The following is an 18158-nucleotide window of genomic DNA, read 5'->3' on the forward strand; positions in this document are numbered from 1 at the left end:
CAGGGCAAAGGGGAGGACCTTAAAAAGCTTAAGCGTGTTTGGCAGGTTAATAAATGGTTAGAATGCTGGCGCCATAGTCAGGGGTTTGGCTATTTAGAACATGGGGCTCCATCTGGGAGGCCAGAATCTACTGGAGGCCTGGTGGAGCTGGTCTGACAGAGAAGGGGAAGAGCTGTTTGGTAGGAGGCTTGCCAGGCTGGTCAAGAAAGCTTTAAACTAGATGTGTTGGGGGAGGGGAGCCATTGATCCATCCCAACATTCCTGGTCAGTTGCGAGCACCTGTAATAAGTGCTTGGAGCGATGTAGAAATGTTCAGCTGCCCCAGCGCATTGAGTCGGCTTCATTTGGAGCTCAGCTAAGGTGCCTCTATACAAATGCCCGTAGTAAGGGGAACAAGCAAGAGGAATTAGAGATGTGTGCAAGGGCTACGGGAATATGATGTCATTGGTATCACAGAAACATGGTGGGATGGCTCCTATGACTGGAGTGTCCGGAATGGAAGGTTACAGGCCTGTTTAGAAAAGACAGGCCAGGCAGAGGGGGAGGGGGTGTTGCTATCTATGTCAGTGATAGGCTAGAGAGTATGGAACTCTGTCTGGGGACGGGTGATGACGGTAACAGAGTGTTTGTGGGTCAGGATCAAAGGGAAAACAGCAACAGGGGACATTACGGTGGGGATCTGTTACAGGCCACCTGATCAAGAGGATTCTGTGGGTGAAGCGCTCTACAGACAGATAGGAGCAGCCTCACGCTCGCAGGCCCTGGTCCTCATGGGGGACTTCAACCATCCTGACATCTGTTGGAGGGACGGTACGGCCCGGCACAAGCAATCCAGGAGGTTCCTCAATTGTGTGGAAGACAACTTCCTCTTTCAAGCAATAGAGGAGCCGACGAGGAGAGGTGCCATGCTGGACCTTGTGCTCACCAACAGGGAGTGACTGGTTGGAAATGTAACGCTCTAGGGCAGCCTTGGCTGTAGTGATCACGAGATGGTTGAGTTTGAGATCCTCAGGACAGTGAGAAGAGCGTACAGCAAGCTCACTGCCCTGGACTTCAAGAAAGCAGACTTTGGCCTCTTCAGGAACCTCCTTAGTAAGGTTTCATGGGATACAGTCCTAGAGGGCAGGGGGGCCCAAGACTTCTGGTCGATATTCAAGGATCACCTGCTACGTGCTCCAGAGTGTTGCATCCCGACTAGAAGAAAGTGCAGCAGGAGGGCCAGGAGACCTCCATGGATGGACAAGGAGCTGCTGAGGAAACTTAGGGGAAAAAAGAAGCTTATAGAAGGTGGAAGCAAGGACAGGCGGCCTGGGAAGAATATAGGAGCACTGCCCGAGAAGCTAGGGACCAGGTTAGGAAAGCTGAGGCCCAGCTAGAATTAAGTTTGGCAAGGGATGTAAAAGATAACAGGAAAGGATTCTATAGATACGTAGCGAATAAAAGACAGACTAGGGACAATGTAGGCCCTCTCCAGAAGCTATCAGGAGAACTGGCTACCATGGATTTGGAGAAGGCTGAGGTTCTTAATGACTTCTTTGCCTCAGTCTTCACCAGCAAATGCTCTGACCACACCACCCAAGTCTTGGAAAGCAAATGCAGGGACTGTGAGAATGAAGACCTTAGGCCCACTGTAGGAGAGGGTCAGGGTTCGAAGACCATCTTAAGAACCTGAACGTGCACAAGTCCATGGGACCTGATGAAATCCATCCACGGGTCCTGGAAGAGCTGGCAAATGAAGTTGCTAAGCCACTGTCCATCATATTCGAAAAAATCCTGGCAGTCAGGTGAAGTTCCCGATGACTGGAAGAAGGTAATATAACCCCATTTTCAAGAAGGGGAAGGTGGAAGACCCGGGAAAACTACAGACCAGTCAGTCTCACCTTTGTGCCTGGCAAAATCTTGGAACAGTTTCTCCTGGAAAACATGCTAAGGCACATTGAAAAACAATGAGGTGGTTGGTTGACAGCCAACATGGCTTCACTAAGGGAAAATCCTGCCTGACCGATTTGGTGGCCATTCTATGATGGAGCCACGGAAACTGATGGACAGGGGCAGAGCAGTTGACGTCATCTACCTGGACTCGTGCAAAGCGTTCGACACTGTCCCGCACGACATCCTTGTCTCTAAATTGGAGAGACATCAATTTGATAGATGGACCACTCGGTGGATATAAAAAACTGGCTCGATGGCCGCACGCAAAGAGTTGGGGTAAATGGCTCGATGTCCAGTTGGAAACCTGTAACGAGTGGTGTCCCTCAGGGATCGGTGTTGGGACCGGTCCTGTTCAACATCTTTGTCGGCGACATGGACAGTGGGATTGAGTGCGCCCTCAGCAAGTTTGCCGACGACACCAAGCTGTATGGTTCGGTTGATACGCTGGAGGGAAGGGATGCCAATCCAGAGGGACCTTGACATGCTTGTGAGGTGGGCGGATGCCAACCTGATGAAGTTTAACCAAGCCAAGTGTAAGGTCCTACACCTGGGTCAGGGCAATCCCAGGCACTGCTACAGGTTGGGCAGAGAAGAGGTTCAGAGCAGCCCTGCAGAAAAGGACTTGGGGGTGTTGGTTGACGAGAAGCTTAACATGAGCCGGCAGTGTGCGCTTGCAGCCCAGAAAGCCAACCGTGTCCTGGGCTGCATCAAAAGAAGCGTGACCAGCAGGTCGAAGGAGGTGATCCTGCCCCTCTACTCTGCTCTCGTGAGACCTCACTTGGAGTACTGGTGTACAGTTCTGGTGTCCTCAACATAAAAAGGACATGGAGCTGTTGGAGCGAGTCCAGAGGAGGGCCACGAAGGATGATAAGAGGGCTGGAGCACCTCCCGTATGAAGACAGGCTGAAGAGAGTTGGGGCTGTTCAGCCTGGAGAAGAGAAAGGCTGCATGGAGACCTCATAGCAGCCCTTCCAGTATCTGAAGGGGACCTGTAAGGATGCTGGGAAGGGACTCCTTCCTTAGGGACTGTAGTGGTAGGACAAGGGGTAATGGGTTCCAAACTTAAACAGGGGAAGTTTAGATTAGATATAAGGAAGAAGTTCTTTCCAGTGAGGGTGGTGAAGCCCTGGAATGGATTGCCCAGGGAGGTTGTGGATGCTCCATCCCTGGCGGTGTTCAAGGCCAGGTTGGACAGAGCCTTGAACCACGTGGTTTAGGGCAAGGTGTCCCTGCCCATGGCAGGGGGTTGGAACTAGATGATTAAGGTCCTTTCAACCCTTACAATTCTATGATTCTATGATTATTTCTTGTTCAAGTTTCTGATCAGCTCATTCACCTGTTGTGCAAATAGCATATTCGTTAGCTGTCTTATCACAGCTTACCCCCTGTGTTACTTCATATAGTTCTCTAGCTTGTCGTCATATTTCCTATCTATCTCCTGACACCAGTATTTGAATGGTCTTTACTTCTCATCAGTCTCAAATCATCAGCCGGAAATGGAAGGTGTTGAAACACTTTCACTTATCCTCTCAAAGAATATTAAAACTTTTAGTACTTTAAACTTTTTTGAACTATTTCAAAAGCACGCTGTTGGAAAACAAGCTATTACACATCAAGAGCTTGGCTTTAATTTTCTTTTCACCATTTCTTCTGGTGAAGTCATTCTCTTGGTTAATGTAATCAAATAAAATTGGAAATAAAATAAATTACACTGGAAATAAAATCACTGCTATAGATCTCATCTGTTCTCCAAAAGGATCATTCAATAAATGGAGATATTTTTTTAGTTGCCTGTTTATTTTAGAAAACACCTACTAGAATTTTCTAAAGAGCTGCAGAAAAATCATAGAATCACAGAATGCTTTGAGTTGGAAGGGAACTTAAAGCTCATCTAGTTCCAACCGCCTGCCATGGGCAGGGGCAGGGACACCTTCCACTAGTGCAGGTTGCTCCAAGCCCCTGTGTCCAACCTGGCCTTGAACACTGCCAGGGATGGGGTAGCCACAGCTTCTCTGGACAACCTGTTCCAGGGCCCCACCACCCTCACAATAAAGAACTTCTTCCTAATATCTAATTTAAATACACCCTCTTCCAGTTTAAAGCCATGCCCCCTTGTCCTTTCACTACATGCCCTTATAAAAACTCCCTCTCCAGTTTTCTTGTAGGCCCTCTTTGGGTACTGGAAGCTGCTCCAAGGCCTCCCCTGAGCTTTCTCTTCTCCAGGCTGAATGACTCCATCTTTCTCAGCCTGTCTTCATAGGAGAGGTGCTCCAGCCCACTGATCATCTGTCCAGTGCGGGTTTAAAATGCTCCTGGGGTAGAGTTGCCACAACACTCCTGGGCAGCCTGCTTCAATACCCAATTGTTCTCACAGATAAAAAACTTTTCCTTTTATCCAGCCTGAACTTGTTTTGCTTCAGTTTATGTCTACTGTTTTATCCTCCAGCTATTCACTCCTGTGAAGACTCTGGTTCCATCTTCTTGATAATGTCCATGTAAACTGCTTTTAGGTCGCTCCCAAAACCAGCCCTTCTCCAGGCTGAAGCAGCTCAGCTCCTTCAGGTCTTTCTTAGAGGGCAAGTGCTCCCACCCTGAGCATCTTGGTGGCCCTTCATTGAAGTCACTTCACTTTGCTCATGACTTAATCAAAATTGCTATTAGTTTTGTTCCTCAGTTTTGGGTACCTTCATGGCTGCTTGGCTTCTTCCTGGGACAGCAGGAAGAGGAATGACACAGACAAATGGCTGTAGCCTTGCATCCTCACTCTTGCTGTCACTGTGCAGGTCTCCTGGTGGTAACTCATTTGTGCTGGGGCCTCATTGCAGTACAGGTCTTCAGGTCTTCATGGAAATACCATGTTCCTCCTTTATTAGTCTGACTGATACTAGTCACAGCCTGAATATCAATAAATGCCATTCAGTATGGTTTCTTCTGGTGCTTTCCCACACAGATATTTCTATTCGCACTTCTTTCATACCAGTCTTAGTATTTCCATCAGAGATCTCTATGTGATAAAGTTTGGGATGTATATCATCTGAGAAAAAAGTAATGAACAGGACAATTTCTTAGATAATCCACAAAATGTAGGAAAGAGTAGACTTGTGTTTATTTGCGTGTGTGAGATCTTGAACACTTTTTTGTCTTGATGTTTGCAAATAATTTTAAAGTTTCCCCCTTGGAAATAATGCATGGCTGCCATCTAACATATGACCTGTCCACTGAATGCAGAAGATGACCATATAATTTAATTAGACTCATGACATCGATGGGACTGCAGAAAGGACCCCCTGTAACATGAAAAAGGGCATGACCCTGAGGTCAATCTTTTGAAAGAAAGGGGAAGCTGAGCATCTTTATGGCAACTCCAAGCTGCTCTGCTCACCAGCCTTTCCCATGTAGATGGTGCTATTTGTAAGTTACCCTGTGACTTCTTAAGCTTAAGTGAAAAAGCAATTGCTTAATAATATTAAGTTTATAAATCTCATCATATGGATGGACAGAATAGCTCTAATTTAGTAGTAACATTGCTAGATTTCTTCTAGATTTCTTTAATTTTGCTTTGATTTCTTTTTTTCTTATACAAAGCCTGGATTAGGCAGAAACAAGCAGAAGGCCTGAGCTCATGAGATATCAGTTCCTCTTTGCTGATCTGAATAGTTTAGGTAATTTTCATAAACCTTGAATGTTTATCCAAAGTGAAATTTTAATTCATTTCAGTTTAATTTTGTCTTATTGTGTGTCACCTTCCAGATTTTGAGATTCTTTTTGATGTTCATGGTAAAGTGAACATCATGAACAAAAAAATTTCCCAGTGGAAATACTGGGAAATTTTCATTCTGTTTTCAATTAGAAATAAACAGGAATCAAACCTTTCAATCTCAATATTTCTGAATTTTGAGGAAATTTAGTGAACAGCCAAAGTTGGAACTCTTCCTTTTTTGGAAACTGTTAATTCTGGATAACTTTACTGTGTATATCTTACACCCCTGCTTTTCAAAGTGATGATTGACAGTGAGATTTCTATCAGGAGAAATATGACAGACAGATGCTGGTGATTTCTCCTGAAAAATGGGGGTTTGTTTTATTTTTTTTTTAAATATTTAATATTAAAATGTTGATTATAAAGTCATTACTTGGACAGAGCTGCCTAGTAGGTAGTGCCATATCTAAACTAATTACAAGAGTTTCTAAAAGAGCTGAGGTGGGTGAAAAGTAATGAGGATCTTTTCATTGTCATTCATACACTTTCTGAAAATATAAAGATTCCTTTTCATCATGCACAGCAACAGATAAAACAGTGGAAGCAATGCAGTACAAATCCACCTTTAAATACATTCTAAGTGTATGACTAAATAGTTGAGTCAGTTTTGATAAGGTCAATCAGAAGCTGGAAATCAAGTTCAGATGCAGAAAGCAGAGAAATTTTACAGCTGAGTGTGAAAACATACACATACTATTTCCACAGATTTCTATCGAATCTGGCCACCAGCATACACAAGATTGCCCTTCACATTTGTCTATAAACTTTCCATATTAGGAAACAGGAAGAAAACCCTGGGATAGGGCCATGCTTCTGCAGCACACAAATAAACACTGATACAGAAAACAGAAGAAACCATTTTCAGTGTACAATTATCCTACAAATATGAGGAATTATGCTATGTATTTTTGAGTGCTGTCTGCTGATTAAGCAGTAGACTTGCTTAAGTTATTAAGCAATATCTACCAAGTTATTACTTGACTTCTTGCTTTTGTGAGCTCTAAAGTACTCTTGTAACCTTAAACGGATCTGAAGAAGACTCACCTGCTACATGACTTCTCTCTTTTTGAAATTGTTAGGAAAACTGATGGTTAGAAAAGAGAAGTGGCTATACCTCTTCCAGCTGACCCAAAATCTCTTTGGATTTTTTTTTTTAATTTTATAATTGTTATGATAGGGACAAATTAAATGTTATGCAAATTAAATAACTCCAATATTTCCTGTAACAGATGAGAGTGAAAGGGTTTTTCTTATCTTCTGCTCAAAACTTATTGTTTTTAAACCTATGGAGCTTTATTGTAACCAAAGATATTGTCTGTAAAGTTTTTTGAAGTGTTTCATGTCAAAGGAATTGATAGATGCTGTCCCTCAGACAAGGAGGTCATTTTGGGGCACAAATTCATTAACATAGTAAAAAGAGCTGTAAACTTGTTTCAAAAGCCCACAGGGCAAACATCCAAATGCAAATTAAAGCCCAAACAGCCACAACAACAATTATTGATTTAGTCGTGTGGATGGAATCTGAAGACAAGGAGAAATCAGAAATGCTGCTGGAGAGACAAAGAATGGAAATAACAGGGCAATCTGCCGACGATCTATGCAGAAGACATAATCATTTAGTGGCTTGAAGATTGAAAAAATCACGCTGTGCCACGAGAGGTTTAGATTGGATATTAGGAAAAATTTCTTCACTGAGAGGGTGGTCAGGCATTGAACAGGCTGCCCAGGGCAGTAGTGGAATCACCATCCCTGGAAGTGTTCAAAAACCGTGTAGATGAGGCCCTCAGTGACCTGGTTTAGTGGAGGTCTTGGCAGTCCTGGGGTAACGGTTGGACTTGATGATCTTACAGGTCTTTTCCAACCTAGTTGATTCTATGAGTCTATGACATAAAGAGAGTGGCAGATAATGAAACATGAAACCACCAAACTGAAATGCTGGTTGCAGAAGAGCACAGCTTGTAAAAAAGGAATAGGGGCTACTATATATATCAATGATAGTCATGGAGATTGAATTGTATGATCGTTTAAGCTTTTTGCAGCTATACTTTTTTCTGGGTTTTGTGCTTCTGTAAGTCCACTTGAGCCATTAGGCTTTTTTGCAAGAATAAAATTCATATGGTTGCTTGTCTAACAATGAGAACTTGAGAATTATTATTTTTTTTTTTAATTGAGGAAAATTTCTATAAATAATTCTATCAATCAACCCAAGATAAACAACTGAGCTGTTTTGATTTGATCCAGTAGAGGGCAATGACACCTATATCCAGTAGCTACTTCAGTATACCATGAATAAACACCCTTAAAGTTATAGTGAGAATAATCACACCACCCCCCTTTTAACCTTTCAGACATCAGGTTAATTAGGCAGAACTCCAGTTCATACATATTATCCCAAGGGAACACGTTACTGTATATTTTTCCTTTCTGATGTACAGCTGCAGTATTAAGTCAGGCATGATTTACATATATGATGCTATAATTAGGCCTAGGAGCCTAAGTTGAACCCATACACTGTGGATAACTGGTTTAGCTTGAACAAGATAAGCTTGAAGATATTACATGAATATCATCTTTATGATTGAAAACATGATAAATATTGCATATTACTGGAAATGTTACCCTGTGGCTGAGCTAGCAGCAGCCTCAAACATCTAATTCTCTCCATTGAAGGTTTATTATGTTTCTATATGTATGCATAATTATTATTTACCATTTATTTAGCATGGTCTGTCTCCTAAGGAATTCACCATCTAAATTAGTCACAAATAGGTGAGTATTAGGTAGGAACTATTTGAAGAAAGGGACACAGAAAGTATGTGTCTACATAGGTCATAAACTGTACATTTCAGAAACGTGTTGTTTAATATTTCGAAACCATTCACTGACATTCATTCATATCTAGCCTCTTCTTTTCTCTGGGTTTGATGTTGGCTAGGAGCATTCTTTATGTACTACCATTACTTATTATTTTTAAGGCAATGAACAAGACATCCCCCTAACTCAAGGTACATTTTATAATTAAAGCCTCTAATATGGCTTCACTTTGTCTTTCATGGTTGTGTTAAAACTAAAATATATTACAAGCTTATCAGAGTAGATCCTTCCCTTGCAAGCTACTTATAGAACAGCATCCTCTCTCAAACCTTGAAGTGAGTCATTGGGGCAGTTTATGTAATTCATATTACTTGAAACTGTGATGAAGTTATCAAGAGATTTTAGATAGGAAGCTAAAAGTTCATCCAGCTTCTTACAGCTGTAGAATTATGTATTGATTGTGTTGTTTACATGATGATATTCATTGATTATTATTCAGGCTTTGTGTTAAGAAGCTTGTACTGCATTCCAGTATAATGACTGGACAAATAAGCTCAAGAGGCCTCATTATTCAGTGAATATTGTTGACGAGTGTGCTTAACTGTGCACAGAAATGGACAAAAGGACAAGATATTTGACCTGAAGATTTAGCAACCTGCTATTAGACAAATATGATGATCAGATGGGATAAGGGCTTAGACAGATGGAGTATGGGAAAAACTTTAGAGGGCGTATCAAGAATCTGATCACATGGTGACTCATTCTAATCATGTACATGTGTTGACACTTCTTGGTAAATAAAACATAATTGGGAAGGATCTTTGGATGTTTCAACTGAAATGGGTTTTGGTGAAGGATTTGAAGAAAAGTAGATTCTGGGAGAATAGAATTAACAGTACCCAGTGGAGGTGGGGTGGTGGTAATTAATAGGATATCAAGACTGGCTTAATTTTCAAAGTAGAAAGGAAAATGGAAAGGTAACACAAAACTAGATGATTTTAAGGTCTTTTCCAACCCTAACTAGTCTATGATTCTATGAAGACAAATGAAATAGTCCATGTATTTGCCTGTCTAAGATTCATTCTCAAGTTATCATTGGCTTTGTGGCAAACCTGCCTCTCCTCCTTCCTTCATAGTCTGAAACCCTTCTCTAAACACTGAGAAAAAGCAAGGACATTTAGATAGGTTTTTGTTGGGGTTACCTCAATAAAGAATTATTTCTCATACTTAATAAACAATTACTTGTTATTAGTTGTTAATGTTAATGTTATTTTAATGTTATTCAAGTAACTTGGGACTTTGTTGGTGGTGGTGTTTTATTTTGCTTGTTTTTCTACTATGAGTACATTGAGGTCACTTCTGATCAGTCTTTGGAAGGTTGAAGATGCCTGTGAAACCCAGTTTCTAGAGTAGTCTGCTTTTGTTTGAAATGGGTAATATATACTTTAGTGTTAAAAATAGAAATGACTGAAGCAATCATATGTTTGCTATATACAGAAACTTCTCTAAAGGTCTGGGTTTTTTTCATTCTGTCTAAACTTATATAGAATTTCCACTCAGCTACTACCAATCTGAGCAAAATCTGTAACTTCTCATCTAAATTATGAGTTTTTAACTCTTTCCATAGGAATTCAGAGATATATGTATGTACCTAAATGGCCATTCAAAACCCAACCATTGGGAAAAAGTCCATAACGTTCCACAATGTAACCATGATTTTAAGAGGTTGATAGATTCTTGACAATAGAGTGTTCCAACACTGATGCAAACATGCTGTCTTTTGTGTCATACTGAATATACACACACTGGGACAAGTTAGTCATGTCTAGATATGCAAATTCTGGCAACTGGATTGTACTCCATTTCTCTAAATTAGATATTCTTCAGATCTCAGCACAGTGTCCTGCCAATATCTAAGCCTGATTGCCTCTGATTTTAAATAGTATATACCAAAAATCTTGTGGGCTTGTGATAATGACAACATGGCTTTTCGGCACACTGATTTTCTTTTGTTCTTATTTTAGCATGCATTTTTATGTCATGATTGTGCATATTCCTTTTTCAGAGTAGGTGTGGAGCAGCTACTAAGTGTCTTAATCTGCCTCAGATAAGAAACATGTTCCAGAAATGGTATTTTGAGTCGCGGTTCTCACATTTTAAGAATGAAAATGAGTTCATTGGTGCCAGAAAATTCCTTGACTTTATTTACACTTGTAGAGTAATGATAACATAAATGTTTGTTTCATTTTGGGTGGATGAGGCTTATGTTTACTTCATACAGTCACATTGCTCTGTCAACCCAAATACTGTGTGGGACATATTGACTAGATTCATTGTTTGATCTATCTTTTTACTTTCACGGATTACAGAATGAGATTAATGCCATGGTGCAAAAAGGCTCTGTCTTAGCTCAGTTTATACCTTTTCATGTTTCTTCTGGGAAATATTCCTATTGTCTCAAGTGTCATCCTATATGCCTTCCAGTTTTGGAAACTCCATTCTCTTTGTTTTGCTGTGCATTAATAGTTCCAAAGGCATGGCTCAGATTTCTAAGTCTTGCAAGACAAATATTGAATTCAGATTTTTCTATGTAAAACCCCCTTAAATGTATTTATTTGTATGTTTAAATAAACACATATTTTGCTAATCATCAGGGATTTTGTTTTTATTTGCAAAATTTGTACAATTGAACCTTCATATAAAACATCAAAATATGTGACTGTTTTTTAAATTATTAGTTTTTTATAAATCTATAAAACTTTTTGTTATAAACTTTATTAACAAAAGCAGTAGTTAACAGATACAAAAATAAGCAAGTTACATAACCATTGCAGGCTCCTGCAGTCTTTAGCTTTTCCCCACAAATGACATACACAACATTCTTGGCTAGAGCTTTATTCAAAACACATTTTGAAGACACAACTGTAAAACATTAGATCCTTCCAAAGAGCAAATTGGCAAATGGGAAGAAACAAGACAGACCTGCTATGCAAGGCAAAAGAAGTCTCCACCTAACCCATATTCTAGTTTCCAAGAAAGCTACCAGCTATATAAGTCAGGAAGAGACAATTCTTCTCTTAAATTCACTTACTAACTTGGGATAACCACAAATAGCTTTATACAGTCTGTAATCTCCCTGTTGATATCCTTCCTTTTATTTATTGCAGTCATGTCTCTGGTGAGTGTCTTCCCAAGATAGGACATCAGAGATTATAGTCAACCTACAATTTGACTTCTGAATAAAGACATGGTCATTTTCTAGTCTAAAGATCATGTTCACAGCCAAGAATATTGGCAAACTGATGTTCTAGCATGAGGCAGATCACCAGTTTCTTAGGTATCAATGCCTTCATGTTTACTTTAGATCTGATGTTAAATATTGGTGGACATATATTCACTCAGAGTTGAAACAGCCTGTATAATAATTCCTAATTTGTCCTCTTTTCTGCCTCTTAATGCTGAGTGATAACTTTTGGTCTAGCTTGTTATCTTTTAAAATTTATTTGTAAGAGCTAATACAACTAATATTGCGGGAAGGGAGAAGAGCTCACAGATCAATCAGTTGAATAGAGTGCTGAATCTTTTCTATTTCTCTTAAATATTTCAGACCTTTAATTTGAACTTAATTAGTTTTCTACATTTTTAATTACAGTGTGGTCTTGCTAGAGTTCATAAGCATTATCTGGACAGATCAATTTTGAGTAGGAAGATTTTCAAGGGAGGCCTGGGTATTAAAGTGAGATTGGTGTCTTGGTCAATAATATAATCATCTATTTAAGTGAGTATTGAACTCCTGCCGTGGGAAAGCAATTAAGGGAATATGGTACTACCATCTTTGTACTTACATCCGTTTACATCTGCATGAGCATGAACAGCAAAACTTGGAATGCACTGAACCCAACTCAGATGGACTTCTAGGTGTGCAACTGTATTTGATTTACTTAAATTCATACCGAAATTTTTATCAAATGCAGTTGAGTATTCCTCCTCCCCCCCCCACCCAAGGCATTATGAACCACTTTTGTTTTTACAGAACCTCTGGATTTAAAATTAAGCAGATGAATGATAAAGATTGCATAAAATAATTTTATTTGTTAAATGCTGAAGAATTATTGTTCTGTAGAATCACAGAAGAGTCTGATCTTTACCTGCTCAGCTGCATTCTTTTGACCTGTTAGTCAGTCACCTAACACTGATATACACAGTGATGTAAACTTTCAATGGATCACAACAATAAAAGCCACCTTATGATTACCGTGTTATTTTAATGATTGTGTCTACTCACATGGAGACAATTAATAACAGTAGGCCATGTGGAACACCATGCTGGGAAGATGTGTTAATGGAAAATTTCATAAGCCTTAAGTTTTTTGTTTGTTTATTTTTGGGGTGGGATGGAAGAAGACAGGAAACAAGGGGATATTGTAAAGACAAAGGGTTTTTCATAAAACCAAATGCTTTAAATATATTTGAATTCAAGTTACACTTGTATTGGAATGATGATCAAATTAAAATAAACACCTTTTGAGTTTGTTTCTGTCAGATGAAAATGTTAAGTGTTATCTTTTGAAATGTTTTGGTTGTGGTTGTGAGATTGTGTAAATGAAATACCTCTGAAATACGTACTGGAATTTCTTTCCAAATTTAATACTGTTTAGATGTGAAGAGCTGGCTTCAGCCTATCTCAATCTGTGTGATTTAGTTCCCACAATCAAAATTTTTGGACTCCAATTACAAATAATAAGCATAATCTGGCCAGTCTCTTTTTTTCCATTGTGTGCTGTTGAAAGCAGAGATTAAGCAGGAAGATTAAGGTCACCTCATATCCTTTAGGATCACACTGAGGAGGTGCTATACTTTTATTCGCTTTAACAGAGACAAGATTTATTTGCAAAAATAATGAGAGAATGAGAATAAAGTCAGAATAGGGGGGAAAAATACAAAGAATATATTTCAGCTGTTATCAATATTTTAACCAGTTTTCCTAGCTGCAGTAGGCACTAAGGTAGTCCATGGTTCACAATAGCTCTTTCCTTAATTGTAAATGACATTAGATCAGAAAGAATCTCCAATCTTTTGTGTTTAATTTCTTTTTCCTTTTCTTACATAAATGGTTTCCTAGCATTTTCCTAAACAGAGAAATAATCACTGATTTGGAGAAGTAGAAAAAAGAATAGCACTCACTTTAGAAATTCATTTGAAATTATTGCATCATATATGACAAACTTGCTACTGAAGCAAATATAAATAAAGATGAGTTCCCATCTTACTGATGTTACCTCATTTAAGACGAAGAATAATTGGTATTCACAGATGAGATGAACATTTTCAGGCACCAAGTAATGAGCAAATTAACAAGACACCTACTGAGTTGTCTTAAAAAAGACACTACACATAAAAAGAACTAATTAGTATTCACTCTGGAATACAAATCTCCATTCATGGTAAGCTGTGTTGCTGACTTTGCGTAGATCACAGAGGACGGTACAGAGCAGGTGTCTGGTTATCAAACACCATGGCCTTCTTGATGGCTTTGACAGTGATAGTCCTTCAGTGAAGAAGGAAGAATAGTCTCAAGAGTCCCTGCATCTCCCTACATGTTTGTTGGTGAACATTTAAGTTTCTTTAAAGGTTCATTTATACCAAACTCGTAAGCATAGCATCTGATCTTCTTCCAGTAGTACATTAGGCAATATGACAAATATCTGTCACATTTTAGTTCCCTCTTCCTCTCCCCAGGGGAGAAAATCTAAATGAATATAGATGCACAGGGATAAATTCAGACCTGCTGTAAGTAATTGCAATTCCATTGATGTGAGTAGAGCTGCACCCTACTACTTTTGATTTGAAATTGGAACAGAGAACCACATTGTTCTTCGTAAAATAAAAATAAACAGTATGTGAAGATGTTTCCAAACATTTCAATAATATTATCTAGGACAGATTCTGCCCCCAGTTAAAGCTATACAAATCCATTTGAGTTAATGACATTGCACGGCTGTAAAAAGAATCAGCCCTTATACATACATACAGCTTACAAATGCCTGTGATTATTAGATACACATTTCTAGATGTACACAGATCAATATGAAGAACTGCAGGTTTGGCCTCTGTCTTTTAACAAATAGGTCAGTGAGCTGAAATGCCTTTGGGTAAACCATCCTTTGCAGTTTTTGTGAACTCTGTATTGTCAATGGAAAATAGAAAATATTTTTCAACATAATTTTGCAGGTCAACTGCTTAGGATTTATTGTGGCCTTATGAACTATATGTGGGGCACTGAACACAGTTAGAGGATTACCGAGATAGGATATGACTTTGATTCAGCTCACATCTGGATGTTTTAGAGCCTCTTTCAGAAGGAAGGATCTACAAGTGGTTCGTATAGCATGAAATTGCCCAAAATACAGGTGCTTCTTTCTAATTTTTCCAAGGAAATGACAGATTGAAAATATAGATAATTTTAAATTTAACAAAAAATCTTTGAAGTTAAGATAAGATACTTATGGAAGTAAATCAGCTTAAGTTACTGTAAAGTAACTCTGTGATATTTTACTGATGTATGACTAGAAGCTTCCATGGGTAGCTGGGTATGGTGATGGTTTACTTTGCTAAGAGGAAGAAAAGTAATGATGTTTTTCATCACTCTTGAGTGAGTTTTCAACTGAACTAACTAATGTGCTGTATGAATGTACTGTATTTTATAAATAAAAGAGATATTTACTTCATGTATAGTGTAGTCAATCAACTAGAACTTTAAGATTTACAAAAATCCATCTTATGAGAGTAGTCATTGATGAGAAGGGTCATATATATACTTGGTTTTATCTCTACTTTTTTAAAAAGGGCATAAGTTCTGATTTTGTCTAATTCTCTAGGAAAAAAAAGGCAGGCGGTTTCTTTTCTCTGCTTCTCCATCTTAGACTCATGCACAGTTCCTTCACCAAACAGTATTCTCTTTTTTTATCATGACCAGTCACAGCTGGCAGGCCTGAATACTCATTCCTTGCATTACAGCCAGACAGAGTCGCCATCACAATGTCTTTCAGCCATGGAACTTTCTGCCTTGAGCAGTCCCTCACTCCAGCAGAGGATGAAGCTTCCCAGCACTTCTGCATCTGCAGAAGAGTTCTTTGTATGATCCTGGTTGTTGAGAGCTCTGTTTGTGTCTGGACCAAAACATACTTGAGAACTGCTATTAGCGCTTTCCAATATGGAGTTAAGACCTTTTGACCACAGCTTCCCAGCTCTTAAATGCAAACTTGTGTTGTTGTCATGTTCCATCTCTTTATTATGGCAAGGCCCAAACATATTATGCTCTTTCTATTGCCTCTCCCTGTTTCAGAAACTCAGGATCATGGTCTAGAGAGAGGTGCTCCCACAGGTTCTGAATCATATGGATTTATTGTGGATAGGTCTAACCACAGAATACAAATCTAACTCCATTTTCACCCCAGTAAGCGAAAACGTCTATGTTTTTGAAGGCCTTTGGTGTATGAATGGCACTGATTTAACTCAATGCAACTGGAACACAGGAAAGCCTTTTTGTAACACTTCTGACACAACAAATTCATAAGCTCCAAGCTCCATTCCAGAGGATGACTTCCCATGGAGGTTCAAAAGATTTCTATAGAGGTCTTCTGCAAGAGAAGGACAATTTTTTTTATTTTGTTTTGTTTTTTCAGGGGACTAGTTCATGGACTAATTATAGATGCTTTCATTTTGGAGAAAAACAAGACTAGTGTTATCAATATGATTGCTGCCTTTTACAGATTGACTCTTGTGACTTGCAAGTTACAAGTTCCTGAATTGAAGGTCTCGAGGTCATCTTTTCATGATTAATGGTACCATTTTCTTGAGACAGAAATTTGTCATGCTGTTCCTTCATTTGTAGGCTTAGCTGTCTGAAGATATTTTTTTGCCTAGTATGTTTTTAGTTACCTACCATGAAGGAATTCTTTGAATCCTATGTTGACCTATTATTGATCATAAGGGGTGGTCCTTTCTCCAGATTCTGGCTCTTGTCCTCTTAGCTGGGAGCAAGGCTTAATAAAACTGAAACAATAAATATCTTATATCTACATAACACTTGAATCCAAAAACAGTTTAAAAAGCAAGGATGAATTCATTTACCACTGAAATGCCAGCCACCTCTGGGGTGGAACACATGGTTCTTATTTTCAGAGAGCTAAGCAGCTGTTTAACAGTACAAAACAACAGTACATTATAGTTTAAGTCATGAAATGAAGAATAATCCTGTATCCAATTGAAATGTAAGATTAAACTTAGATGGGGGGAAAATAATTACCCAAATTGGTAAAATGATCAGAACACAAAGACTAACTCTGCTATTCTGGCACAGTAGGCCACCAAAACACTGAGGACTGAGTGTGGTAAGGAACATGATTTTTCATTACATCTAAGAGCTGTTATCTTCAGTTAGATTGAATTTTTTTTCAGCAAAGTGATTTCTTGTTAAAAATGTTGGTCCACCAATATCCAGCCTTTCTGTGGAAAGTACATGTCGTTTAGACAGGAAAGGTTTTTTGGAGTCTACTGTGGAATTTCTGATCAAAAAGACATTCAGCCAGAACCACTAGTAACCTGACTGTTATGCACATCTCCCAGGATGTGGGAGAATGAAATTCAAGTCCCTATTTAGATTACTTCGCAGCATAGACTTGGACCTGGGTTTCCTATGTCCCAGAGGAAGGTCCTAAATTACTGGACTTGCAGCTATTCCGATCATGTTTTCTTCTTATTTTCCCATGGAAAAAATACAAAAAAATTGAAAGGTCTTGGGTTTGGCTCAGTGTAGAATGTGAATTTTGCAATTTCAAAAACTTTCCTGGAACAGGGAAGTTATTTTCCACCCAGTTTACCTCCCGCTGCAATGTATTCCTTTGCAATAAGATGAAAAGTTGCTGAATTTACTGCAATATCATCTTAGAGGGAAGACAATTGCTCTGTAGGGTTCATATGGGTTCATATTATACTGTAATGTTTCTATACATTCATCTATGTTGCTTATATGACAGACTAGGTCATCAGAAAATTTAACCTGGAAGTTAGAAATTTTCTTGCAATTGCAGCAATCAACTTTTTTAAAATATGCTTAAAAAAAAAAAAACAAACCATGAACACACACATCTACCTGCTTTTAAGGTGGAGTAAGTAATATCTTCTACAAAGACCTATTTACAATAGCCACTAGGTGAATGCTACAAGATCAGTGGTCCTTTTTGTTCCAATTCCTTCAAGGACTAATAGTATGACATGCTTGGCAGAGAGACCTTCTCTCATTCTTCTCTGCTGGGCAGGCTAAGGTGTCAGAAGACATTTTTGTAGTTAAGGAGGTACTGACACTTGCTTTTGCTTTTGGCAATCACTTCCAATAACTTTTATGTTCTGATAGATGCCACCTCTGACACTGATGAGATACAATATCTTTTGTCTATCAATCAGGAACAAAAAAATAGATTTAGGACTGTTTACCTGTTTGAAATACTTCCAGGTCAGATGGTAACAAAATTCTAGCACTAACGAGCAATGCTGGATTTGATTCATCCTTTCTATTACCAATGCACTGAGACTTCAGATCTCAGTGCACTGAGGTCTACTGATTGCTGCAGGCTTGTAATACTTATTAATC

The sequence above is a fragment of the Strigops habroptila genome, chromosome 1, assembly GCF_004027225.2.
Source record: "Strigops habroptila isolate Jane chromosome 1, bStrHab1.2.pri, whole genome shotgun sequence".
Taxonomy (NCBI): Eukaryota; Metazoa; Chordata; class Aves; order Psittaciformes; family Psittacidae; genus Strigops; species Strigops habroptila.